This window comes from Ursus maritimus, unplaced genomic scaffold, assembly GCF_017311325.1.
Source record: "Ursus maritimus isolate PB19 unplaced genomic scaffold, ASM1731132v1 scaffold_12, whole genome shotgun sequence".
Taxonomy (NCBI): Eukaryota; Metazoa; Chordata; class Mammalia; order Carnivora; family Ursidae; genus Ursus; species Ursus maritimus.
The window spans coordinates 61,973,109-62,000,765 of record NW_024423564.1 but is presented as its reverse complement, the minus strand read 5'-3'; the positions used below and the strand labels follow the sequence as shown (position 1 = coordinate 62,000,765).

Below are 27,657 nucleotides of genomic sequence, written 5' to 3'. Positions count from 1 at the left end.
AATATTAAGATGTTAATTCTCTCCAAGTTGATCTATTAATTAAATGCAATCCTGAGCAAAATCCCAGCAGGGTTTTGGGGGGCTGAAATTGACAAACTGATTCTAAAACTTATATGGGGACGCCTGGCTGTCTCAGTTGGAAGAGTATTCAGCTCTTGATCTTCGGGTTGTGAGTTTGAACCCCATGTTGGGTGTAGATTGCTTAAATAAATACAATTTAAAAAAAACTTATATGGAAATGCAAGGACCTAGAATTACTAAAACAATTTTGAAAAATAAGGACAAAGAGGATTTTTACACTACCTGATTTCAAGACTTATTTATAAAGCCACAGAATGGTACTGGCTTAAGGATAGATTCAGATCAATGAAATACAATAGAGAATCTGGAAATAAATCCACACATTTATAATTGAGTTTTGACAAAGGTGTCAAGTTAATTCAATGGGAGAAAGGACAATTCCTTTCACAGGATGATTTTGGAACAATTGGATATCCATATGTATTTTTTTGGTAAGTTTTATTTATTCAAGTAACCTCTATACCCAACATGGGGCTTGAACTCACAACCCTGAGATCAAGAGTCACTAACTCTTTTGACTGAGCCAGCCAGGTGCCCTTGAAGATCCATATGTAAAAGTGCACTTCAACCACTGCGTCACAATAGACACAAAAACTAACTCAGAAAGATAAACATAAAACTTCTAGAAAAAAGGGGCGCCTGGGTGGCACAGCGGTTAAAGCGTCTGCCTTCGGCTCAGGGCGTGATCCCGGCGTTATGGGATCGAGCCCCACATCAGGCTCCTCTGCTATGAGCCTGCTTCTTCCTCTCCCACTCCCCCTGCTTGTGTTCCCTCTCTCGCTGGCTGTCTCTATCTCTGTCGAATAAATAAATAAAATCTTAAAAAAAAAAAAAACTTCTAGAAAAAAAACACAGGAAGGCTGCTGGGAAGATGGAGTAGGAGGATTCTGGGCTCACCTCTTGCCACATGGGCACCTAGAGAAAACCCACATTGGCATAAATAACCCAGAAAGCCACCAAAGACTGGCAGAACAGACTCTCCAAAGCCCAACGTAGAAAAGAGGCTACAGCAAAGCAGATCCACCCCCTCTGATTGCTCTTGGCAAGATCCCATCAAAGCAGCACCACAAGCCTGGCAGTGTGCAAGCAGCCCAGACAAGGGCCAACACCACTCCAATGTGAGTCCTGCTCCAGGGAGAGGGGAAGATAACCACACACTGGTCTGACTGTGACCCTAGCAGTGGGCTGGGGACAGGCAGCTGGTCTGACTGCAGGCGCCACACACCAACAAAAGCTTCTCAGGAGACAACACAGGGAAGTGCCTGCAGGTTGGTGCTACTTCATCTCTGGCAAACACCTGGTCTTACTCAACTCAAGCCCAAGGCAGCCCTGGACCAGCCCACTAACACCACAGGCATCAGACTCTGCCCACAACAGGCAGAGAGCCATTACAGACTGGACTGAAGGCAAACACAGCTCTACCACAATGGAAGGACACCCTTGTAGCAACGGACACAGGAGATACCCCCAAAGCACCATTTTCTGGTGAAAAGGAGACATTGCACTGCAGGACCTCTTCTTCAGAAAACCACTACTTTCAAGTGTGAGAGACATAGCTGACTTTCCTAACACATAGAAACAGACACAACAATAGACAAAATGAGGAGACAGAGGAATATGTCCCAAATGAAAGAGCAAAATCAGAGCAAGAGACCTAAACAAAATGGAGATTAGTAATATGTCTGATTGTGAATTTAAAGTAATGCTCATAAAGATACTCACTAGAATTGAGAAAGGAGTGCAGGACCTCCATGAGACCCCCACCAAGAGATAGGAGATGTGAAAAAGAACCACTTAGAAGGGCGCCTGGGTGGCACAGCGGTTAAGTGTCTACCTTCGGCTCAGGGCGTGATCCCGGCCTTCTGGGATCGAGCCCCACATCAGGCTCCTCCGGTATGAGCCTGCTTCTTCCTCTCCCACTCCCCCTGCTTGTGTTCCCTCTCTCGCTGGCTGTCGCTGTCTCTGTCTCTGTCGAATAAATAAATAAAATCTTAAAAAAAAAAAAAAGAACCACTTAGAGCTATTGGACTCACTAAATGGAAATAAAAATAGACCACCTGGAATAAATAGCAAACAAGAGGAAGTAGAAGAACGGATCAACAACCTGGAGGACTGAGTAATGGAAAGTAATCAAGCTGAGCAGATGAGAGGTGGAAAAATATCCAAAATGAGAATAGACCCAGGGAACTCAGTGACACTATCAAGCATACCAGTCGCATGTTAGGGATCGCAAAAGGAGAAGAACAAGAAAAGGGGGCAGAAGATTTGTCTGAAGAAATAATAGCTGAAAACTTCCTGAATCTGGGGAAGGAAAGAGAAATCCAGATCCAGGAGGCCCAGAGGGCCCCCAACAAAACCAACCCAAAGAGGTCGGCACCAAGACACAAAATAAATAAGATGGGCAAAAGTAGTGATAAAGAGAGAATTATAAAAGCAGCAAGAGAAAGGAAAGCAGTTACATACAAGGGAAACCCCATAAGGCTATCAGTGGGTTTTTCAGCAGAAACTCTGAGAGTTTCTCTGAAGTTTCTCTGAGAAAGCAGCATGATATATTCTAAGTGCTAAAACAGAAAATCTACAGCCAAGAATACTCTATCCAGCAAGGTTTTCATTCAGAATAGAAGGAGAGGTAGAGTCTCCCAGAAAAACAAAAGTTAAAAAGCAAAACCAGGGGGCGCCTGGGTAGCGCAGTCGTTAGGCGTCTGCCTTTGGCTCAGGACGTGATCCTGGCGTTCTGAGATCGAGTCCCACATCGGGCTCCTCCACTGGGAGCCTGCTTCTTCCTCTCCCACTCCCCTGCTGTGTTCCCTCTCTCTCTGGCTGTCTGTCACATAAATAAATAAAATCTTTAAAAAAAAAAAAAAAAGCAAAACCAGCCATGTCCCCATTACACACGATGCCCTCAGCCTGTGGGTCCCAAATTCACAGTCCAGCCACCCTCCTGCCTGAGTCAGCATGCATGTCCTGCCACCTGCTCAATGCCAGTCAACACCCCTTCACCTCAGCTTGACAAGGACTCAAACTGACACTCTTCCCCTCAAATTCCAGCCCCTGTGCTCAAGTTTGTGGACAAAAGTGAGCATAATTATAACAGCAGAGGGAAGCAACCCAAATAATGACACTAATTCTGTGGACTATATAATAGATAAAAAGAGTGTGCTAGGCTGAGAACCTCTCCAACAAGCACATCAAAGAACAATATATACAGCATGATTCTGGTTAGTAAAAGAAGCAAACTCGGGAAAAATAAAACAAGATGAAATCAGAGAGGAAGACAAACCATAAGAGACTCTTAATCGCAGGAAACAAACTGAGGGTTGCTGAAGGGGAGGGGGTGGGAGGACAGTGTAACTGGGTGATGGGCATTAAGGAGGGCACATGATGGAATGAGCACTGGGTGTTATATACAACTGATAAATCACTGAACTCTACCTCTGAAACTAGTAATACACTATATGTTAATTAATTGAATTTAAATTAAAAAAAAAAGGAACGCCCCCCCAAAAGAAAACATAGGAGAAAATCTTTGCCATCTTGAGGTAGATAAAGACTTTTTTAGATAGAACCTCGCAAGCACAATCTTTTTTTCCTCAAGATTTATTTATTTATTTGAGAGAGAGGAAGAGAGAGAAGGAGAGAGAGAGAAAGAGCACATGTACGCACACAGAGGGAGAGGGAGAGGGAGAAGCAGACTCCCCACCAAAAGGGAGCCCAATGTGGGGCTTGGTCCCAGGACCCCAGGATCATGACCTGAGCTGAAGGCAGACGCCACCCAGGCACCTCCCAGCAGCACAATCTTAACAGAAAAAAGTGATAAATTGGAGTATCAAAATTTTTAATTTCTGCTTTTTAAAAAAATATATTTATTTATTTATTTATTTATTTATTTATTTATTTATTTGAGAGCGAGAGTGCATGAGCAGGAGGAGCAGAGGGAGAGAGAGTATCTGAAGCAGACTCTCTGCTGAGCGTGGAGTCCTACGGGGCTCAACCTCACCCTGAGATCAGACCGAAGCTCAAAACAAGAGATGGAAGCTTAACCGGCCGCGCCACCCAGGCACCCCTAATTTCGGCTTTTTGGAAATCACCTTTAAGAAAATGAGAAGGCAGGGGCACCTGGCTGGTGCCATACAGCATATGACTCTTGGTTTCCAGGTTGTGAGTTTGAGCCCCACACGGAGTGTAGAGATTACTTAAAAAATAAATAAGTAAAGTCTTTAAATATTAAGTAAAATAAAATGAGAAGGCAAATCACAGACTGGGAAAAAATACATAGTAATATATTTGATAAAAGGTTTTGTGTGTAGAATATATAAGAGCTGTTATAATTCAATGCAATTTAAAAATAGGCATAATAGGCTCAGTCGTTAAGCGTCGGCCTTCGGCCCAGGTCATGATCCCAGGGTCCTGGGATCGATTGGGCTCCCTGCTCAGCAGGGAGTCTGGTTCTCCCTCTGCCTGCTGCTCCCCTGGTCATGCTTGCTCTCTCTCTCTCTCTCTCTGTCAAATGAATAAATAAAACCTAAAAAAAAAAAAAAAGAAGAATGGTCAAAATAAAAAAATACTGATAAAACCAAGTGCTGGGGTGGATGTAGAGCACTGCCTCTTTTTTTTTTTTTTTTTTTTAAGATTTTATTTATTTACTTGAGAGAGAAAATGAGAGCCTGGGGGAGTGGGGGCAGGAACAGAGTGGGAGGGAGAGAGATGAGCAGACTCTACGCTGAGCATGGAGCCCAATGTGGGGCTCAATCCCAGGATCATGACCTGAGCTGAAACCAAGAGCTGGATGCTTAATCAACATAGCCACCCAGGTTCCCCTGGAGCCTTGCCTCTTATACATTGTTGGTGGGGATGCAAAATGGTACAGCCACTCTAAAAAGCAGTTTCGTAACTTCTATAAAGTTAAACATACATCTACCCTATTACCCAGAAATTCTACTCCTAAGTATTTACCAAAGAGAAATGAAAATATATGCATGCACATGGGTGCGCACACACACACAAAAGCATACATGTAAAAATGTGTATAGCAACTTTATTCATAATAGTCCCAAACTGGCAACAATCCAAATGCCTATTAATGGTTGAGTGGATACACAAATTGTAGTATTTCCATATAATGAGTATATATCCATGTATTCGGCAATAAAAAGGAAGAACTATCTGTACATGCAACAATCTCTGAGTATCTCAAAGGCACTGTGGTGAGGAAAAGAAGTCAGACACAAAAGACTTACCATCCAATTCCATTAACAAAGTTCAAGAACAGGGAGAACTTATCTGTAGGGACAGAGAGTAGAGCAGTGGTGTTTAAGGCAAAGCTGGGGGTGGAAATGTGTTGTATGTTGACTGTGGTGGTGGTTACATGAATGCATACATTTGTCAAACTCACTAAGCTATACAATTAAAATGGGCATGTTTTATTGTTTGTAAAATATACCTCAATAAAATTGATTTTAAAAGAAGGAAAAAACCTCAAGAGAAGCATCACTATATAGCAATAAAAGAAATTGAAAGGAAACTAAACGTTGAAGAAAATGGATAAATCATCATATATTCACTAAATGGAAAGCTACATAGCAGCAAAAATGGATGAACCATATACATCAGTACAGACAAAGCTCACAAACATAAGATTGTGTGAAAAAAAAAAAAAAGGTTCCAGAAGAATACATGCCGTATAATGATTTCTATTTAAAGTTTTATCACATGTAGGGACACTTGGGTGGCTCAGTTGGTTGAGCTTCAGACTTGGTTTTGGCTCAGGTCATGATCTCAGGGTCCTGGGTTCAGCCTTCCTCAGGCTCTGCTCTCAGCCAGGGGTCTGCTTGAGGATTCTCTCCCTCTCCCTCTCCCTCTCCCTCTGCCCCTCCCCCCTGCTTGTGCCCTCTCTCTCTCTCTCTTTCACATAAATAAATAGATCTGAAAAAAATAATAAAAACAGGGAGAGTAATACTGCACAGAATTGTTGCAGGTTTTAAAAGAGTGGATGAAAATCACAGAACACAATCTTGAGATTACAGTGTGTTCTCCATAAATGTGAGTTCTCCCTGCTCACCCCTCCTTCCTATACTTTCTTTTCCTTGTGGTATTAGAGACTCTGGTCCTCCGACTTCAGTTGGGGAGGGAGTTGGTGGAACAGGACTCTGATCAGTTACTGGCTGTGTAGCTTTGGGTAAATCACTTAATCTCCCTGAGTCTCAGTTACTTTGCAAGATGGGAAGAATAACACCTATCTCAAAGGAAGTTTTCAAGGACTATATGGCATACAAGATGGGGAACTTCCAGGTATTTAGTAGGTCTACAATAAGTGCCTGCAGGAAGAACAAGCATTAGGATAGCATTTAGGCCCAAAGAGCTACAGGATTTTAGCATAGGCTCCACAGAGCTCAAGGGCTCCAAGGTTAGAGTTCAGGGGGGTGGTGCATAAACTTATAATGGGAAAAAATTACATCCTGTTTTCACTAACCTCTAATTGGAATTTAGCATTTCTTTTTGTCATGCAGGTAAGCAACAAATCACAGTACTATTTAGCAGGACCTGTGACTCTGTCACCAATAGAAATCATAGTTTCGTATTACATTACAATAACAATATCTTAAAAATGCTGTTTATTCACCACCTCAAAATTACAGTACCTAATAGACCAATCTCTAGATCTTGTTATTTAATGTTTAAGAAAGACATTCATAAAATAAATACATTTTTTTAAAGATTTTATTTATTTGATAGACTGAGAGAGAAAGAGAGAGACAGCGAGAGCACACAAGCAGGGGGAGCAGCAGAGGGAGGGGGAGAAGCAGGCTCTCCTCTGAGCAGGGAGTCCGATGTGGGGCTCGATCCGAGGACCCCGGGATCATGACCTGAGCTGAAGTCAGACATTTAACCGACTGACCCACCCAGGCACCCCTCAAAATATTTTTTAAAAAATATTTATTTTATGGGGTGCCTGGGTGGATCAGTCGGTTAAATGTCTGACTTCAGCTCAGGTCATGATCTTGGGGTCCTGGGATCAAGCACCACGTCAGTCTGCATGCTCAGTGAGGAGTCTGCTTGTGGCTCTCCCTCTCCCTCTGCCCCTCCCCCTGCTTGTGCTCTCTCTCCCAAATAAATAAATAAAATCTTTAAAAAATATTTTGATAATGATTCTATATAACTGGTATTCTTATTATCTTAAGTAATTTACTTTTTGTGGTTAAAAGTACTCTTCTGAATAAGGGTCTGTAAGTCTTCATCAAAACACCAAAGGAACCCTTGGCCAAACAAACCTGGATGCCAGTCCTGCCTGGGCCATCGACTGCTATGTGACATTGGGTTTGTTATTTCTCAGGGGCATAATCACCCCTGTCTGGCTCACCCCACAGGGTTTTTGGGAGAATAAATTAATTCTTGGCTGGGAAAAGGCTCTGGAAACTGTTGGCAGCTTCACAATTTTCCCAAAAGTCAGAGCAGAGTGCTTTCTACCTCCCAGCTAAACCCTGTCTCCAGGAGACCTCTCTCCTTTCCACAGGATTTCCACTCTGCCCTTTACTCTGCATCTGATAAATAAAGAGGCCAAAGTGCACCTCCATTAGGGTATGCCATCCAGCCTCCAGTTTGCAGAGAGGCACAGCTCGGTAGAAAGGTTTTCTGGGGGACAATAACAATTCCCTCCAATTTTCATATTTGACCTTATTGTGACCCTCAAGGACACTACCCCCTTGAAATTCTTCCTCTCTCCTTCAGACAGTGACTGTTTTGCAGCCATGGTCCCTACACTTCCCCTTTCTGTCCCGTCCTATGATCATCTGTGTGACTCCCCCACCATACTGTGTGTTTCTCAAGGGCAGACCCGGATCTGAGTCCTCTCAGGGGCTCCAGTGCTCTGCTCAAAAGCATGGCACACATTAGTATCTTAGAAGCTGGCTAAATGAAGAAAGGTAACCTGAAACACAGAAAGAAAAACTGGAAAAGGGGGAGAGCTAGGGCTTGAGCCCAGATTGCCTGATGCCCATGTTTATCCCACCACACCCAAAGCACAGGATGGAGAAACCTGGGAGTCCCAAGTCATCACAATAACTATTTCCTACTCTACCTACTCCTGTGAAAAATTAGAAGAGCTAAAGATCTTATCATCTTGAGCTAGCCCCTACCCATCTGTCCAATGAGAGATTCAGTGGCTTTCAAACCTTTTTGACCTGACTCAAAGTAAGAAATGCATTTTACATTCTGATCTGGTCCATAATTCATACATACATATGTAACTGAAATAAGCATTTTATGAAAGAATACTTAGCTTTACTATCCACAGTGCACTTTTTCCATTCCACTTAATTATTATTTTTTATTTTTATTTTATTTATTTTTTAAGTGGGCTCCACACCCATCATGGAGCCCAACCCAGGGCTTGAACTCAAGACTCTGAAATCAAGACCTGAGCTGAGATCAAGAGTCCAAAACTTAATGGACTGAGACACCCTGGCGTTCTTAATTATTATTTATTAAAGCTAGCTGTGACTCATTAACTGATTACATGTCCCACAGGTCTTTTTCAGTCCCAATAGCCTATGACTAGCTGAATGGGATGTAAAATGGGACAACTAGGGGCACCTGGGTGGCTCAGATGGTTAAGCATCTGCCTTCAGCTCAGGTCGTGATCTCCTGGGATGGAGCCCCACCTTGGGCTCCTGGATTAGCGGGGAGTCTGCTTCTCCCTTTGCCTCTCCCCCCTGCTCACTCTCTCTCTCTCTCTCAAATGAATCAATAAAATCTTTTTAAAAATTTTTAAAAATGGAATAACTAAAGCTCAGGAGTCTCTAGTCCTAGATCAATGCAATTGGGGCAAGCTGTGTACCTCTCAAAGCCTCAGTTTCCCCAGTGTACTCCGAGAGGACAGACAGGCAATTTCTAAGGACCACATATGGCCCCTTCAGACTGTGATCCCTTGATCCTAGTGAGAACACTGCTCCTGTGATCTGGAAATAATTTCTGAGAGTGGAGAGGTGTGCAGGCTTTGCTTCCTGGGGGGTGGGGTTCCATTTGGGACATCATGTAGCGCCCTTGTCCTAGGCCAGCGTTGCAGAGAGTCTGAACAGAGGAGTGTGAATATGTCAGTACATGAGTTAGCTGCTCAGGGAAGGAAGAGACAGGCAAGGAAGCCAGGGGATGAAGACATTTAAAACTCCACTGGAGGGATGCTTGGCTGGCTCGGTAGAGGGAACGACTCTTAATCTCAGGGGTTGTGGATTGGAGATTACTTAAAAATAAAATCTTGGGACGCCTGGGTGGCTCAGTCGGTTAAGCGTCTGCCTTCCTCTTAGGTCACGATCCCCGTGTCCTGGGGTCCAGCCCCTCCTCCCGCCGGCCCCTCTCCCTCCCCCACGCCCCAGCTGAGAGTCTCCTTTTCCCTCTGCCCCTCCCCTTCTCTCCCCCCCCCACCCCCGGCTCGTGCGCCCGCGCGCTCTTTCATTCTCTCTCAAATAAAATCTTAAAAAAAAAATAATAAAGTCTTAAAAAAAAAAAAAAAAAGAAGTCCACTGCGAAAGAGGCACAGTGAGAACCCCAGAAAGAACAAGAGCCTGGGGACTAGACAGACCCAGGTTAAAATTCCACGGACTTGAGGACTGGGGGAAATGACCTCTCTGGCGCTTAGCTCTCATTTATAAAATGGGTTTGAAAATCCCTGGTCCTCTGGGTTGGTGTGGGGTTAAGTGAAGTAGTGTACCAATCATCCCATACTGACCCTACTGTGTCGCGCACTAGCCCGGACCTGCCCTGAGGTCGAGCACAGCGCCCAGCACCAGGAGGGTGCTCAAGTGCAGCTGTGGAATCCGCGGCGGTGGCCTGGATTCCCGTCCTGCCACCTTGGACTTGTCGTGTAGGCTCTCTGAGCACCCAGCACCCTCGGCATAAACTGGGAACGCGGTGGGGCGGGTGGGGGAAGTGCAGGCACAGACCCGCGCCCAGGAGGCTCCCCCCGACCGCTCCCTCTTCTCGGCTCCGCGGGTCGCCCTCGCATCCGGTCCCCCCGCCCCGCGCTCGCGCTCAGGCGCCAGCTCTCCGCCGCCTTCCCGCCGCTCTCCTCTCCCACCGCTCCTCCGCCCTCCGCCCTCCTCTCTCCTCTTCCTCCCGCACATCCCCTCCCGCCGCGCCCGGTCCGCGTACCTGGTTGCCTCTCTCGGTCCTCAGGGATTCCAGGTCTCTAACCGCGGCGTCTCCGCGTTTCTCTCTGTCTCGAGGCTTCTCTCTGCTTCTCTCTCCCTCAGTCTCTTTCTCTGGCTCTGTCTCCGTCCGTTCCTCGCTCGCCCGGCCGTCTGGTGGCCCGCGGTGGCGGCGGGCCCGGCGCGGGGCGCGATGAGCGGCGCTTGCACCAGCTACGTGAGCGCAGAGCAGGAGGTGGTGCGCGGCTTCAGCTGCCCGCGGCCGGGGGGCGAGGCGGCCGCCGTCTTCTGCTGCGGCTTCCGCGACCACAAGTACTGCTGCGACGACCCGCACAGCTTCTTCCCCTACGAGCACAGCTACATGTGGTGGCTCAGGTACCGGCCTCGGCCCTAACCCCAGCTAGAACCCCACTCCAGCCTGAGCCCCTCGCCGCACCCTCAGTCCAGAGCGTGCTAAACCCTCAGCCCTCACCCACGTGCCCACCCCAACATCAGCATCGACCGCACCCGCCCTTTAGCCCTTCAGGCCCAACGCTGACCTTTGCTCTCACCGTGTCACCGAGCCAGCTCCCTCCTTCCCCCATCCTGAGCCGAACCGTTATTCAGATCCAAACTTGAACCTCATCCCCAACTCCACCCTGGAGAAACTTCAGTCCATCCCGACTCCCAGTGTCATCCTCTGCCACCTGGAACCCAGTCCCAGATTACACACCAACCCTCTCCCTGACACAACACTCCCATCTCCCACATTCACAGGAAACCCAAACTCTACCCTAATCCAAGAGCTCACCAGGGTCCCCATCCTAATATTAGCCTGACCTCATCCCTGACTTTACTCACTCCCCAGTCAATACTGATCACCAGCCCCAACCTCCCCCTGAGTCCGCCAGGCAACCTACCTCAGCTGTCCTCCCCACCCTGACTCCAAACATGGTCTAGCCTTACACCCAGACCTCAGCCCCAAGTCTTACTCCTCACCTCGTGCTACACCCCAAGTCAATCCCGGCCTAGCTGAGGCTCAGCCCTTTCTCCCCCCTCATATTTAGTCATTCTTTAGCTACCCCAACTGAGCACTTAGCTGCGCCAGGCCGGGGGTGGGTACTGGGGATGTACTCTACTCCCAGAGCTAAAGCAGAGTCCCAAGGGATCAGAGCTGCATGCAACGTCATAATGCCACAGCAGAAGGCAGCTCACTATAGATTAATAGAAGTGTAATTTGGGTTAGAACCTCAGTTTCCCTACCTGTTCAGGGCATTCCTGGAACCTAAGTATGGTGCTGAGAGGGCAGTGGTTCTCAGTCTCTATCCGTCTCCAAAGGCCTCATCCAGGAAAAAAGACCCGAGCCTGAGCCTGCTCTGGGAAGTAGGTATCAGCAAAAATGGAGTGGGCCATCTCAGTAGACAGTGATTTTCCTGTTTCTGGAGGTATGTGACGAGAGGCTGCATACCTTCTGGGTGGGGAAGGACAGTCTGCCACAGAAACCTCTCTGAGCCTCTGTCTTGACAACTATCAAATGAAGAGTATGATAAATGATTGCCCTGATTTCTGACTAGGACCAAAGAGATAAATAGGTGAAATCATCTTGACATATGCCACTGACAACTACAGATAATCACTTTTTCTAAGCTGCTCCACCTGTAATTCTAAAACTATTTTCAGATGGCCAGGTTTCCCAATCCAGCACGTTCGGCTGCTATCTGTAATCTGAGGAATTATATTAGTTTATTCTCTATTCAGCCGTATATTCATTCAGTCCTTATAGCCTTTGCTTTGTGCCTGGTGCTATGCAAGGCAGTAGGGACACGAAAAGTAATTATTCCCTGTCCCTGAGGAGCTCATGATCCATTCAGAGAGCTATGACATGCACCTAGAGTATAATAATGGAGTATTTCCTGAAGACCCACTGTGTACTTAGCACTGAGCTGGGTGTGAAATATGGTAGCACTGACCTCCCTTTGAGGTATAGAGACAGCATAGAGGGACGCCTGGGTGGTTCAGTCGTTAAGCGGCTGCCTTCGGCTCAGGGCGTGATCACAGGGTGCTGGGATTGAGCCCCACATCGGGCTCCTTGCTCCGCTGGAGCCTGCTTCTTCCTTTCCCATTCCCCCTGCTTGTGTTGCCTCTCTCGCTGGCTGTCTCTCTGTCAAATAAATAAATAAAATCTTAAAAAAAAAAAAAAGAGAGAGAGAGAGTGTAGAACTTTGGGGCTGATTAGAACCCAGTCAGTCCAAACCGTGGCTCTGTCACTTAATAGCTATGTGAATTCAGCCAAATTATCTCCAAGGATCTTTGTTCACCTTCAAAATGGCAATCGTACTACCTGTCTCATGGAATTGTTGTGAGGATTAAGTGAAATAATGCATGTGAAAGTGACTAGTGCACACTGTAGGTGCTCAGTAGAAGGGAATTTCTCCCTCTTTCACAGGTGGGAAAGTGAAGCTGGGAGTGTGAAAGCGACTTGTCCAAGATCTTCTAGCAGTGTCTTGGTAGACAGATTTAAAGAGCATCACCTAGGAGAAACCAAGAGTTAGATGTATTCACACATTCACAACACTGACATGTCTTCTGTCCATATTACAGATGAGAAGACCTGAAGTTAAGTTACTCTCTGCTAAGGCCCTGCTGAGAGCAAGTGGCAGAGCTGGGATGAAAACTCAGGCCTCTCTGGCCCAAGTGTGGGCTTGTCCTGTGGCACAACTGTTTAAATCTGGCCTGGCTCTCTCATAACCCTCTCTACTCAGATCATTTGAAAAGACACTCATTGGCCTTCTTCTGTCTCCTGGGCACTGTGCTGGCCCTTGGAGACACGCACCCCCTCAGCACCTAGCCAAGATCCCCTCCTCTTCTAACACCTCCTTCCCTCTAACTCTCCTGTGGTCCCTCCTGTTGCCTTGCACCCTCGTGATATGTAGAATGCTTTAGTGGCTCAGACAATGAGGTGGAGGGTTGGATGGGGTGGCCTCTGAGGTCACATTACATGTCAGTGTGCTCCCGTTCTGTGACCTTAAGGGCAGTTGAAAGGTTTAGCCTTCAGGGCTGACTCTTCCCAGGCTTGGTTCATAAACATCACAGTTGCCAAGTGGAGGAGAGGAACGGAGGGTCCCCAGGACATCTAGGTAATCGGTGTACTCTAAACCCTAAAACAACGCTTCTGGAGTGCTCCTCAGAGCGCCACCATTTCAGGGTGGAGACCTTGTTTTGCTCTCAACTCCATTTGGCCTTTTTCATGAAAGTTGGTCCTTAAAAACATACAAATCTCCAGGTAAATGACCGTTTCCTTGGATGGTGCTCAAGGAGAGTTGGTGTCTTTCAAAGTGTGTCTCAGGAAGTGAAGACTCCCTGTGGCGAAGCAGCTGGTGCTATCACATGTCTGGTCCACTTTCCAAACACCCTCTATTAGTAGCTCCGTTTTTACCAGGGTGTGAGCCAAAAGGCAGCAGCCTTGCTGCAGGGCAGAAGCGGTTGTCAGATGCTGTATCTACAGCACTTCGTTTAATCTTTAGGGACACCTGGTGGGATAGGAACCTTTACAAATGAAGAAAATGAAGATCAAGAGATGAAGGATTTTTCAGTTTATATAGGACAGAACCCAGATTTGAACTTAGAACTGCCTGACTCAAAAGCCCTAACAGAGAAATGTTAGGCCGCCTCTCCTGTTCTCTCCTAGGGGTCACAGTGTGTTATCTGTCTCTGAGAGTTATGGATCTGTGAACTCCTAGAAGGCTAGCAGCTCTTCAGTTTCCCACCCAGGGCAGGAAGCTCTAACTTCAGAGAGAAGTGTACTGTCCAGGTGTTCTTTACAAACCCGTGCGGTAACAGAGAACTTACCACCTCTCCAGGCAGTCCATTCACCTGGGGACAACTCTAATTGTTTAAGTTCACTTCTGCCAAGCACAGATGTTTCCCCTTAGAGCCTCCTCTGTTGTTCCAGCTCTGTCGTTGGGGCCTGGTTCCTCTGTCCCCAGACAGACCATCAGAGACAGAGCCCACTCCCTGACTGACTGCTAATCGGGGACATCTCCTGCCAGCTCTCTCACCCATTCCTCAAAGGACCTTGCTTTTAGAGAGGGCCCTTTCCATCCCGCTGGCCACAGATGTCCCATGTAAAGTGTGGAGTCCCAACCGGAGCACAAGTCTTCCAGATAATAGCCTTGAAAATAGTGAGCATATCTTGAAAGGGGAAATAATGTTTGATTAAAGTACTTATAAGAACTAAAAGGTACTGCATGCTCAATATGGAAAATGTGGAAAGGACAGGGGAATCATAGGAGATCTAGTGTCTTAGCTTGGATTCCCCAAAAGACTTAGAAACAAGGATTTGAGGGCAAATATATTTTATGGAAAGCCATCCTAGAAAATATTGGTAGAGGGTAGCAAAGTGAGGCAGGGAAGGGTAAGAGCAAACAACAGTGTGTCCCCACTGAGGGTCACTGGAGCTTAAGCTGGCTGAACTCTGCCAGCCAGTGTAGAAATTACACCTCAGAGTAATCCCACCTGAGGGCCAGGAGACTGGGTATTCACATGCAATTTGTGTCAATCATTGGTTGTATGTCGATGGGAGAAGGGAGGCATTAATTTTCCTGCACTTTCTGACCTGCTCAGTGTACAGACGGAGACTGTTCTGGGCCCAAGAAAGCCCTCAGGCCAAGGGATACAGATGCTGGCATTTGAAACTCTGGCCAGAGTATTCTACAATTACAAGACCCAATGGGACATGGACAGGACATCCACAGCCTGCACTACAACCAGAGATGGCCTGTTAGCATTTTGGTGTATTTCTATCCAAACTTACATACGTATATTATGTATATGTTTACATTTATTTAAGTTGGGATTATGCTATATATTTAGTACTATGTCCTACTCTTTTCACTTAACATTATCTCATCAGAACTTATCCTTGATCTTAAAAATTATTTTAAAATATGTTTTTAATGGCTCTATATTATTCCATTGCAAGGGTGTTCAATAATTTATTTAGCCATGGGAAGATAGATTCTCCAAAGCTCTAAGGTGGTTCTGTTTAGTGGAACTTAGCCATCAGCTAGCTGGGAAATAAGTCACCAGCTAGCGGGGAGCAAAATCTGGCAGAAGTGGCAAGGGCAGGAGTCTGGGGCTGGGGTCAGGGAGAGGGGTGGGCAGAAAAGCTGGTGAAGAAGTCATAGACAGGAAGGGCACACAAACAAAGCCTGCTGCCTACCTATCCACTACTGTTGGGAGAACATCTCATAGTGCCTGACACATAGTAGGTACTCAGTAATACTTACTAAATGCTTGCTATGTGCCAGGGCTTCTGCAAGGGGAGGACGAAGCTGATTATATATGGTCTGAGTCTGCCTTCAAGGAACACATGAGGAGTGTACTGAACACCTACTATGTGCCAAGAATATTACATATTAGTCATCCTCACTACCACCTGTGAAGTACTGTGTGTTTTTTTTAAGATTTTATTTATTTTTTTGACAGAGAGAAAGAGAGCACAAGCAGGGGAGTAGCAGGCAGAGGGAGAGGGAGAAGAAGGCTTCCCGCTGAGCAAGGAGCCTGATGCGGGACTCGGTCCCAGGATCATGGGATCATGACCTGAGCCGAAGGCAGATGCTTAACCAACTGAACCACCCAGGTGCCTCTGTGAAATGCTGTGTTTTGATCATTTTCACTTTTTAGACAAAGAAGCTGAGGCTCAAAAGTTATAATAACTTCATCAAGATCTCAGAGTGAGTCGTTACACACCTGGGTTCTAACCCAGGTAGGTTTGGTTCCAAAGCCCTTTGCTCTTTCCTACCAAAAATTGGGCTGCCTAACCCAGTGGGAAGAGCTAAAGGCCCTGAGTGAAGAGTCCTGGGTTTATTAGCCTGGCATAGGGGGAAAAGGAAAGAGAAAGATGGCCAAGGAAAGCATTATTGAGGAGGAGACGTTTGAGATGGGCCTTCAAGGACAGGTAAATCTCTAGTGTGGGGAGATGATGGGGAGCAATCATGTGAAGCAGGAAAGACTGTGACTCCCAAATGAGCCAGGAGGTAGTCGTCCGGAGACCAGGTGACCAGGGCCTGACTTGGGGCACAGGTGGCAAGATTGGAGGGTGAGGGGACAGCAGTGAGGAGGTCTTCTAAACACGGAGTCCACACTGGCGTGATGACCACTGGAGGGTGAGTCAGAAACTACCTTGAGGCTGGAAGGACAGCTAGTTTTTAGCTAAGGCCTACTATGTGTCATGATTTTTAAGAAACAGCATCGTGGGGAGGGCTCTCTGAGACCATCTCCAGCTCCCTGGGGGAAGGGAGGGAAGCAGGCTGAAGAAAGTAGGGAGGGAAGGAGAAGAGCAGAAAAGGAACACATACCGAGCCCCAACTACGTGGCGGCACTGACGCAAGTCATGTTACACATGTGGTGGGTCCTTGGCATATAACTGATGCTCTGTCTCATGCTTAGGCACAAACAGCCTAAGACAAGTAGAGACAGAACGAAAGTTGAAGCCAGCTGATGCTATGACACCGACAACACTTCCCATCTAACAGGTTGCCTCTTATGTCCCCTGCCGACCTCAGCTCCCTCTGGTCTTCTCTCCCCAGCATTGGAGCCCTTGTGGGCCTGTCCATAGCAGCAGTGGTTCTCCTGGCCTTCATCGTCACTGCCTGCGTACTTTGTTACCTGTTCATTAGCTCGAAGCCCCACACGAAGTTGGACCCAGGCTTAAGCCTCCAGCCTCCAGGTAAGAAACAGACCTCATGATTTCCTTGTATTAAACAGGCTAGCACCTTTACAGAGGGGAGATATTTAGATGATGTTTGGAATGTTGGAAACTCACGAGAGTTTCTAGAATATTCTGAAGCAGCAGCACATTTTTTTAGGAGGTTCACGGTCTGAACATTTTCATCCCAAACTCTTCATGTGCTCAATGTTTATCAAAATAACTTGATTTAGTCAGCATTCTATTTGCCACACAAAGACTGATCCATCTTGTGGATTTTCTCAGACAACATTTTAAATTCTAGCCTTAGGGAATGAAAACTGATTTTAATATTATCCCAAACAAATTACAATTAATAAGCAAAATTTGCTGCTCTCCAAACTCAGTTTGTTCAGAAATTAAATACAGTTATTTTTCGATAATACGAATTGCTGGACTACGCCTTCCCTCATTATTAACATAGGCCCTCTAGAGCCTCAAAGGGACCCCTGCCAAAAATGTTGCTTTTTCATAAGTCTTTATTGCACACAGTTTCACAACCTCTCCAAGGTACTGTGAAAGACACAAGCGCCTACTGGCAAGTGATCTTTCTGTGTAGTTTGGTAGACCACACTCAAAATGAGTATTATTATCTCCATTTTACAGATGACAAAATCAAGGCTAAGACAGATTAGATGACTTACTCAAAACAGTACAGCTAATAAATGGTAAGGCTAAAATTCAGCCCATGTTTTTCTACCTTGAATCCTGCTCTTTCTTCTGCCTACCACCCTGGGTCTGTGCAGATCTATAATTAAGTACAGAATTGTCTAATAACAAACGTAAAGATAATTCCAAAAAGGAGAGTAGATTTGAATTAGTGCTGAGTTAGCAAAGGAGTGGGTTGGGTAAAAGGAGAAAAGGCATCCCAGGATAGGGTAAATAATGGGTAAAAGTATGCAGGCAGTTCTGAGTAAGACCTATGCAGTGACTGGGTCATTCACCCTGGGGCATCATAGAAAATAAGGCCAGGCAGGAATTTAAGCTAAGCAGAAGAAGCAGGGATGGCAATTATCAGGGCAGTAGAAATGTGGGTAGTAGCTAAATTTCAGAGAATGACAGAGAGAGCTTTTTTAGTTGTAAAAGATTCATTTTCCAACTTGAAATCAACTCGTGCAACAAACAACAGCACAAAGAACCCTTCTCAGATCCTGGTGACAATAAATAACGCTGGGCTGCTGAACGTTGAAAAGCAGGAGGGATGGCTTTGGAGGATCGAAGGATTCTTCTGGCTCCCCTTACAGTCAGGAACCTGGCAGGGGAATGGGAAGAAAGCCTGAGCATAGATGCAGACAGCTCAGGCTTCAACTTTTATAGAGAAAAATCACAGATGTTAATGAAAGGCATAAAAGAACCTATCTCATGAGATAACGGCATGTATGTAGATGGAAGGCTCGATATCATAGACATATCAGTTCTTCCCAAATTAATCTGTAAATAAAATTCCCAAGAAAACATTTCATGGAATTTGTCAAATCAGTTCTAAAATTAATCTAGAAGAGTAAAAGTGCAAAACAATTTTGGAAAAGAAAGAAGAGGAGGGACTTGCCCTATCAGATAACAGACATTTTAAAAAGATTTAAGAATTATCCTCAAAAAAAAAAAAGAGTTATCCGCTTGATATTGGTACAGCAATTGACAGAATTGGGCAATGCAGTGGTCCTCAACGGGGTGCACATTTGTCCCTCTGCCCCAGGGACATTTGGCAATATCTGGAGACACTTTTGGTTGTCAAAGCTGGGGAAGGTATCTCTTGGTAGAGGCCAGGGATGCTGTTAAACATCTTATAATACAGAGGACAACGCTTCACAACAAAGAATTATCCAAACCAAAATGTAAATAGTCCTAATGTTGAAAAACCCTAGAATAAAAAGAGAGTCTAGAAACAGATTAATTAAAATATAGGAATTTGAATAAAATATTCAATTTTTTTAAATAAGGGGAAAAATTGGCAAATTTGCCTTCATCAAATCCAAATAGTCATGAAATAAAAATAAGACAGGGGCGCCTGGTTAGCTCAGTCATTTAAGCGTCCAACTCTTGATTTCAGCTCAGTTCATGATCTCAGGGTCATGGGATGAGCCTGAGTGGGCCTCAGCACTCAGAGGGGAGCCTGAGATTAAGATTCTCTCTCCCTCTGCCCCTCCCTGCCCCACTCCCTCTCTCTCCTGCTCTCTCTCTCTCAAAAAAAAAAAAAGAAGAAGAAGAAGACAAAAGACATCATACCTAACGTTACAAAACAAGTGGTGGACTGCAAAGATATTATAAACATAAAGTTAAATGCACATACAGACAACGCTCATTATTCACAGAGCTGATATTTGCAGATTTGTCTACTTGCTGAAATTTATCTGTAACCTCAAAATCAATACTTGCAGTGCTTTTGAGGTCATTTGTGGATGTGGACATGTGCAGAGCAGCAAAAAATTCGAGTTACCCTATCACACACATTCCCAGCTGAGGTTAAACAAGTCTACACTCTGCCTTCTTGTTTTCAACTCTCATACTGTAAACAAGAGTCTATTTAGTGCCATGTTTTTTGCATTTTTGTGATTCTTGTGAACTTCACTGTCTAAAGTGGCCCCCAAATGTAGTGCTGAAGTATTCTTTACTGTCCCTAAGCATAAGAACGCTGTGATGTGCCCTGTGGAGAGAATACACGTGTTAGATAAACTTTGTTCAGGTATGAGTTATAGTGCTGTTGGTCACGAGTTCAATGTTAATGAGTCAATAATATATATTAAATAATGTGTCTTCAAACGAAACACACAAAAAATAAATTTATGTATTGGTCAGTTGATGAAACAGAGTTTCGTTGTGACCAGAGGATCACAGGAACCTAATTTTGTATTTTCCCTAGGGGCAATGATTCAGCATTCGTTAATTCAATGTTTGGGGTGACTTTATAGAATATAATTACTGTGAATAATAAGAATCAACTATATATAAAATAGAGATGAGGCTGATATCCAGAATATATAGGCACATCTTTAAACAAATGAGGAAAACGTCATTTACAAAAAAAAGAAATACAGATGCTCAGTACACATGAGAAGAAGCTGCTCGGCCCTACTAATAATGAGAAGAACGTGAGGCACCTGGGTGCCTCTTGACTTCTGCTCTGGTCATGATCTCAGCGTTGTGAGATTGAGCCCTGTGTTGGGCTCTGCACCAGGTGTGGAGCCTGCTTAAGATTCTCTCTCTCCTTCTCCCTCTGCCCCCCCCCAATAAAGAAAGAATGCAATTTAAGAATGATGTAACTTTTTGGGGTGCCTGGGTGGCTCAGTCGTTAAGCGTCTGCCTTTGGCTCAGGGTGTGATCGCAGAGTCCTGGGATCGAGCCCCGCATCAGGCTCCCCGCTCCACTGGAGCCTGCTTCTTCCTCTCCCACTCCCCCTGCTTGTGATCCCTCTCTCGCTGGTTGTCTCTCTCTGTCAGATAAATAAAGTCTTAAAAAAAAAAAAGAATGATGTGACTTTTTAATTTTTAAAGATTTATTTGAGAGAGAGAGGACGATTTATTTATTTATTTGGGAGAGATTGAGAGAGAGAAAATGTGCACAAGTAGGGAGGGACAGTGGGAGAGGGAGAGAATCCTCTAGCAGACTCCCTGCCGAGAGCTGAGGATCACTCAGTGGGCTCCATCTCACAACCCTGAGACCATGACCTGAGCAGAAAGAGTTGGATGCTTAACTGACTGAGCCACCCCGGCGCCCAAATTATATAACTTTTTAAACAATTGTTTTTTCAAAGATTTTGTTTATTTATTTGACAGAGACAGCCAGCGAGAGAAGGAACACAAGCAGGGGGAGTGGGAGAGGAAGAAGCAGGCTCCCAGCGGAGGAGCCTGATGTGGGGCTCGATCCCGGAATGCCGGGATCACGCCCTGAGCTGAAGGCAGACGCTTAACGACTGAGCCACCCAGGCGCCCCTAAACATTTTTTTTAAACAACTTTTTTTAAACAATCACATTGATGGGGTGCCTGGCTGGCTCAGTCAGAGGAGCATGCAACTCTTGATCTTGGGGTCCTGAGTTCAAGCTCCACATTGGGGGTAGAGATTACTAAAAAAAATTATTAAACTTAAAAAAAAAATCAATTACATTGGCAAAAGTCCAAAAATGGATCATATTAATAGTGAGAAATTTGGGTGTGAGGAATCGATACTGTCATATGCTACCAGTAAGAGTATAAATTGGTACAACTACTTGTGGACCAATTTGGCAATATCTATTTAAACTAAAAATATCTATACCCTGTACTCCATAATTCCACTTCTAATTATCTGCCTTAGGGAAAGAGTTGCACTAGGGGAGAACTTGTAAAGAACGATCCATGATAGCTTGTCATAGTCGAAACAAACTCAATGTCCACCAGTAGAGGATTTATGAAATACGATATCACAGTTAAAAAGAATGAACTAATTCTAAATAGACCATCTCATTTGCTCTTCACAATAACTGGGCAGAGTATAGATCTTATTACTGTGCATTTTACAGGTGAGGACTTTACAGACAGGGACCCGAAGTCACCTAGTGAGTGACAGAGCCAAGTCAGCCTTCCCCCTCCTTCGTTTCCGTATCCCTGTGCTGTGAAAGGGAAATCCTCACCGTGGGCCAGACACTGAAACTTTACATGCAATATCTCATCTCATTCTCCCAACTCTCCCGGTGCGGTAGATATTATCGCCCCCCATTTTACAGATGTAAAATCCAGGTGTCAGGGAGGTTAGATGACTTGCCCAAGGGTTTACAGCTTGTAAATCATGGAACTAGAATTCAAATACATTTGTCTTTTTATGTCTCCAAAGTCCTATTCTTTCTGTGTCACCAGGCCAGGTCTGTGGGGTGCTCCTCTTGTGTCCTGCTCCCTCCCCTCTCCCCATGTTATCCCCCTTAGCCTTTCTGACTCAAAGGAATAAAGTTCATGCCTTGGCCTTGTGAATGAAAGCCACCCCCCACTTTCACTGCTCATCCACCAGCTGGATTATTCGGTCTCTAGGGTTTAAGACAGCTTGTGTTCTTGCTTTTTGCTTCTTATTTTTAAGATGGAAAATGCATTTCCTGATCTTTTACTAAGTGATAGCTTTCAGCTCTCTCTGCCTTTTGCCCAAACTCAGCTCTTAGTTCCTGCCCTTCATTAAGTGCTGTGCTCTCCTTCCTCCGAACTCACAGCTTCTACCAGGAGCCTCCTGTCCCTCCTGCATCTGAGACAGTTTACAGGCCCACTATCTTACATTCATCAGAGCTTTACCTTCACAAAAATGTTTCATTTCTGTCCCCCTCGAGTAGAACACGTGCAGAGATCATTAGCCCCATTGTACGGCAGAGGAAACCAAGGGTTAGCCAAGGGAAGTGAATTAGCCAAGTCCCCACAGCTAGTGAACTTGTGTTGCTGAGGAATTAACCCCGATCTCCCAGATTCTAAACCCTACAATCATTGCGCTGTATCTTGGGGCCATGATATCTGACTATGGGGACAAGGGCAGTGTGAGGAGTACTTATTAAGAGCAGAGTGGAAGTGGACCAGAATTTCTGAAAATAGGTGCCTCCTGCTGCCCAGGCATTCTGTACTATCCCACCACTCCCACCCCAACCCCATCCCCCACACTCAGGATGCAAAAAAGACCATAACTTTCTTACTCTGGTACTCTGGTACTTTGTGAGGAACTAGCTTGATCAGAAGGGTGACTGAGTTCCTACCATTGTGCTTTAAACACCTTATGCCATTTAACCTGCTCCACAACTCTGCCAGGTGGCTATTATCAACACTATTTTGCAGATGAGGTGAATGAAGTAAGGGTAGAGGTGATATTACAACCTAGACACATTTAATAAGAGACAAAAAAACAGGGGGAAAATGATAAACAAGAGTTCAGTTCTCCCTCTAAAAGGTGTTGGTGGGAGATCCCTAATCACCCATTCTCACCATCCATCTGCTTGGCGTTTCATGAAGTTAAACACACACTTACTATATGTATTAGCTCCCTACGGCTGCTGTAACAAATTTCCACAAACTTGGTGGCTTAACATAACAGAAATGCATTATCTCACATTTCCAGGGGCCACAAATCCAAAATCATTCTCACTGGGTTGAAATCAAAGGCTCCAGGGGAGAATCTCTTCCTTGCCTTGTCCAGTTTCTGGTGACTGCCAGCGTCCCTTTGCTCCTAGCAATCTCTATATGTGTCTTTACATCACTCTGTGTGTGTCCATCTCCCTCTGCCTTTCTCTTGTAAAGGCAGTTGTGATGGCATTTAGGACCCACCCAGATAATTCAGGATAAGCTCCTTATCTCAAAATCCTTAATTTGGGGCACCTGGGTGGCTCTTGCGGTTAAGCATCTGCCTTTGGCTCAGGTCATGATCCCAGGATCCTGGGATTGAGCCCCACATCAGGCTCCCTGCTCAGTGGGGAGCCTGCTTCTCCTCCCCCCTCTCTGCAGCTCCCCCTGCTTCAGCTCTCCCCCCACCCTCTGTCAGATAGGTAAATAAAATCTTTAGGGGAAAAAAAAAACCCTTAATTTAATCACATCTGCAAAATTTTACCATATAGGGTAACATTCACAGGTTCCAGAGATTAGGACCTAATATCTGGGGGCTACCATTCGGCCCACTATACCATACAAATCAGCAATTACACTCCTACGTATTTATCCTAGAGAAATGAAAATGTATGTCTGCACAAAACCTATACATGAATGTTCATAGCAGCTTTATTTGTAATTGACAAAAACTGGAAACAACCCAAAAGTCCTTCAATGAACAGATTGTGTTCAATGGAATATATGCAGCCATAAAAAGGAACGCACTATTGATACACACAACTTAAATGGATTTCAGGCGTGTTATATAGAGTGAAAAAAAGCCAATCTTAAAAGGTTGCATACTATGGGGCGCCTGGGTGGCACAGCGGTTAAGCGTCTGCCTTTGGCTCAGGGCGTGATCCCGGCGTTATGGGATCGAGCCCCACATCAGGCTCTTCCACTATGAGCCTGCTTCTTCCTCTCCCACTCCTCCTGCTTGTGTTCCCTTTCTCGCTGGCTGTCTCTATCTCTGTCGAATAAATAAATAAAATCTTAAAAAGAAAAAAAGGTTGCCTATTATATAGTTCCATTTATATCACACTTCTGGTATGACAAAATTATAGTAATGGAGAACGGGTTAGTGGTTACCAGGAGTTAGGTTTAGGATGAAGGTCCGAGTATAAAGAGGAAGTATAAGGAAGTTTCTTTGTGGTGATGGAAGAGCTCTTTATCCTGACTGTGGCAGTGATTATGTAAATCTGTATATGTGATAAACTTTGATAGTACCATACACCAAAAAAAGAGTACATATAAAAACTGGTAGAAATTGAATAGGATTTGTAGTTTAGTTAATCTGTCACTCTCCTAGTTTTGAAGTTATTCTATGGTTATTTAAGATGTTATCATTGGGGAAAGCTAGGTGAAGGGTAAGTGTACTATTTTTGTAACTTCTTATGAGTCTTCAATTATTTAAAAATAGAAAGTTCAAAACAAAACAAACAAGAAAAAAGGAAATTTATTGGCTTTGTAGGTGAGAAGTCTAAAAGTAAGGTGGGCTTTCTGCATGGTTTGAATAGAAGTTCACTATGTGGTCAGGCTTGTGGCTCCATTCTTTAAGATTCTTTCAACTCTACCCTCTATTTTGAGTTGGCTTACTCCTCAGGCTGACTTTTCTTATGGTAGAAAGTTGGCTACCAGCAGTCCCTGGGCATGGAACGGGATTATCTGATTGGCTGAGATTAGCCAGGCCCCACTCCTAGAGCTGGGATGGGCCAATACCACCCAAATATAATTGCTATTACCAGATGGGAAGAGGTGGAATGAATGTTAGGTAGCCAACTCCAATGTCCAATATAACTTCCTTCTTAAAATTCACTCTTCTCCTGGTTTCAGAGGCATCATTCTTCCTGGGTATCCCCCATCAATGGGTCTTAAAGCAAAGGAGTTTTCTAGACAGAGAAGGTATAATATGTCATTCCAGTCAGAAGAAACAGCACAAGCAAAAAATCAGAGATGAAAAGGAATGGAGCTATTTATGGCACAGTGAAAACCTTGGTGTCACAAACATAGAGTTCTTAAGGGAAGAGTGATAGAATGAAGCCAAAGAGAAGGAATAGGGCCAGTATGTGAAGAGCCTTGAATGCCACCCCAAGGGTGACAGGTAATGGAAGACACTGAAGGCTTTTGAGAAAGAACAGTACATGGACTCACTTGACTTTAGAAAGCTCTCTCTGGCTACAGCTGGAGGGTAGACTGAAGGAGCCCCAACTAGAGGCTGTTCCAGTGGTCTGGGAGGAAGAAGATGAAAGCCTGACCGAGGGTGGTGACCTTGAAGATGTAGAGAAATGGGTGAATATGGAAGATGGTAATTGGTGGAATGAGCAGGACTTGGTGACTCACATTTCCGGCTTGAACACTTGATGTGCTTTTTTTTGTTTTTTAAAGATTTTATTTTAAAGTAATCTCTACATCTAACATGGGGCTTGAACCCACAACTCTGAGAGGAAGAGTCGCACACTCCACCAACTGAGCCAGCCAGGTACCCCTGAACGCTTGATACACATTTTATCCAAAAAGGCAGGAATGTTCAATTTTATCAAATGCTCCTGATAAATCAAGGTACATAAGGATTTGTAAGTGACTGTGGGATTTAGTGACAAAACATTTTGAGGTATGCTGGGAGCAGAAACCAAGTAAATTTCGGCAGAATAAGTCCTGAACAGGAAGTGGGGAACACTAAGGCCAAGTTAGCCTCCTTTAAAGCTCATATACAAGAGGAGGAGGGGATAAATCAGTAGGTGAAGAGTGGAATCTATTCTTAAAGAAGAGAATAATGTATGTTTTAAATTTTTCCAGCACTTCTCTGCATGCTAGCTGTGTAATCAGCCTGTACCCTCACCTATAAAATGAGTTTTTAATAGTACCTACCTCATGAGTTTATGGTCAAGGTCAAGTCTTCATTTTTTCCTAACAATTGTTTATTGTCTGTCTCCCCCACTAGACTCTAAGTTCATTAGCTCCTAGTGAATTATGTAATATGTTGTTAGTAAATATTTATTAAGCAGATGATGCATTTAAGGCTGAGCTCAGTCCTGCCCAAGGTAAGCGTCAGGAAAGTTAGCCAGGGCCTGTGTGAGACTGTTGGGGAGGAAGGTTTGTAAGAGGAATGCCTTCCGCTTGCTGTTTTCCAGACCTGAAGGAGGAGGCGCCCCCTGACTGCCAAGGTGGAAATGCAGGCAATTCGATGGAGGTGCCAGGAGTGAGCATTCTTGGGCAGAATCACCCCTTCCTGAACCCACCGCTAGACTGCAACGAGGAGCAGTCTGTGGACCCCAAACGCCTGCTCCAGCATTGCTTCATGGCCACAGTGACTGCCAGTGACATCCCAGGCAGCCCTCAGGAGGTCCCTGTCCCAAATCTAGACCCATGTGACGGACCAGCCCCATAAACATCCAATAAATGTCTCTGCACCATCCTTTTCTGGAGCCTCTTTCCCATGAAAGGTGGGGGTGGGGATGATCAAAGGGACTTTGGTGGATAAATGAGGGCTTTCCCCAGCAAACCCACCCAGGCTCTGCTTTGGACCCAGTTACACTGGTCTGCCTGGCCTACAGTTGACTCCTACTTCTCCTGCAGCTCTGCCATAAGGAACAGAATGAGGAGTGTAGAGTTTGGGGAGGGGGGTTAAATTACTTAGTCCATGCAAAGTACTTAGAACAGTGTTGGCACATGGAAAGCACTCTGTGTCAGCTATCATCACCACCATCATCATCATTATTATTTTATTGTTAAGGAATCTTAGGGCAGGATGGCTGACTGCCACCCCTCTCCTGGCTGTTCTCTTCATCTTAACTTTGGCAGTTGCTTTAGGCTTTGCCTTGGAAGTGCAAGGCAAGGACTGAGGAGACTCAGTGGCCACTGAAAGCAGCTCTCAACATTTCTGACAGCGATCTGACCTACTGCTGGATTTGGCAACAGTGAAATGGCCACTCTTAGATATTTGTGCATGGGGCCTGAGCCAGCCAAGGGCACATGGTGGGCTGGCAAGGCAGGGTGAGTCACCTGCAGAAGTGGCCTGGGCTGGGAGTCGAGAGCTTTTGGTTCTGGTCTTCATTTGTTGTCTTCTGTGTGTGTGTATAAGTGTGTGCGTGTGTGTGTGTGTACGCATGCACACGTGTATGCACACAAATATTTGCATGTGTGCATATATGTGTGTTTTATTTTCAGCGCTCTGAACCCAGCACCTTTGTCCACTTATCGTACATCCAGCAGTGTCTATTCTGTGCCAGGACTCGCATGGGTTACCAGAAACAACAGGGAATCAGCCAGAGCTGCTGCCCTCAAGGGGATCCCATGGAGGGCAAGGAGAGCACACGAAAGGGAAGTGGGCCCAGTGGTGGCCCCTCATGTAGTCTGAGCGAGGAATAAGTGATGTCTGAGCTGAATCATCAAAGATGAGTCAAAGTTCCCAGGTGAGAATGTCAGAAGACATTATGTTCAGAGTACAACCTGTTCCAAAACAGAGCCTAGCACAGCTCAGGAACTGCAAGTTATCTGTTTCTGTTGGAGAGAGAGCTTAGAGTACTTCTGTGTGTGTGTGTGTGTGTGTGTGTGTGTGTGTGTGTGTGTGTGTGTGTGTGTGTGGCACAAGTGGGTGACAGACGGGAGGTTTAGTCACTGATGTTCTGC

General features: G+C 45.2%; 1 protein-coding gene across 1 annotated transcript in view; it reads left to right on the top strand.

The window, feature by feature from the left end:
• The window catches only part of GPX7 (glutathione peroxidase 7), a 44,781-nt gene extending 18,340 nt beyond the window's left edge, over positions 1-26,441 (top strand). The window contains exons 4-5 of the transcript XR_005834165.1: positions 16,790-16,929; positions 26,160-26,441. The gene's annotated coding sequence lies outside the window, so the exon portion shown is untranslated. The remainder of the gene's footprint in view (positions 1-16,789; positions 16,930-26,159) is intronic.
• The last annotated feature ends 1,216 nt before the right edge of the window (positions 26,442-27,657 follow it).